Source organism: Brassica oleracea, chromosome C2, assembly GCF_000695525.1.
Source record: "Brassica oleracea var. oleracea cultivar TO1000 chromosome C2, BOL, whole genome shotgun sequence".
NCBI lineage: Eukaryota > Viridiplantae > Streptophyta > Magnoliopsida > Brassicales > Brassicaceae > Brassica > Brassica oleracea.
The window spans coordinates 48,734,680-48,735,721 of record NC_027749.1 but is presented as its reverse complement, the minus strand read 5'-3'; the positions used below and the strand labels follow the sequence as shown (position 1 = coordinate 48,735,721).

General features: G+C 39.8%; 1 pseudogene; it reads left to right on the top strand.

Annotated features, from left to right (window-relative positions):
- The first annotated feature begins 685 nt into the window (after positions 1–685).
- Positions 686–1,042, top strand: part of LOC106326801 — a 12,978-nt pseudogene continuing 12,621 nt past the window's right edge.

Sequence of the window (1,042 nt, the reverse complement as noted above, 5' to 3'; positions counted from 1 at the left end):
CTTCCTTAACCATGAAGTGACACTTCTCCCAATTCAACACAAGGTTGGTGTCTTCACATCTCTGTAGGACCCTGCACAAGTTTGACAAACAAGCAGAAAACGAAGGTCCGTAGACAGAGAAATCATCCATAAACACCTCCACAACATCCTCAATTAGATCAGAGAAAATTGACATCATGCACCTTTGAAAGGTGGCTGGAGCATTACATAGACCAAATGGCATTCTTCGATATGCGAAGGTACCATAAGGACATGTGAATGTCGTTTTCTCTTGATCATTGGGATGTATAGGGATTTGGAAAAATCCTGAATATCCATCAAGAAAGCAGTAGAATGGATGGTTTGCAAGTCTCTCAAGCATCTGATCAATAAATGGAAGTGGAAAATGATCTTTTCTATATGGAGAGTTAAGTTTTCGGTAATCAATACACATTCTATGACCAGTGACTGTTCTTGTTGGTATCAATTCATCCTTGTCATTTTTAATTACAGTTATACCACCCTTCTTTGACACAACATGCACATGAGATACCCATTTAGAATCTGAAATAGGGTAAATCACACCAGCATCTAAGAGTTTAAGAATCTCTTTCTTTACAACATCCTTCAGGTTAGGATTTATCCTTCTTTGATGCTCGACAGAAGTCATTGATTCATCCTCAAGATGTATCTTATGCATACACAAAGAGGGTGATATTCCTTTGATGTCATCAAGAGAGTAACCTATTGCTTTTCTAAATCTTTTAAGTGTTTTCAAAAGTTCAGATAGCTCAGTTTCAGTAAGTTCACTACTCACAATGACTGCGTAAGCTTCATTAGGACCAAGGAATGCATACCTTACACCATTGGGGAGAGGTTTAAGCTCCACTTTAGGCGACTTAAGCTCGCTCCAGTCGTCTTGCTGGGTGTCCTCTTATTGAATGACTGAGGCTTCTTGATGAACCACTTGTGGTAGCTCCTCATACTGATCCTTACTACCAATCCTCTGTGTGAATCCAGCATCATCCCATAGGCAGCACTCTCCAGGTTCTCAATCACTTCA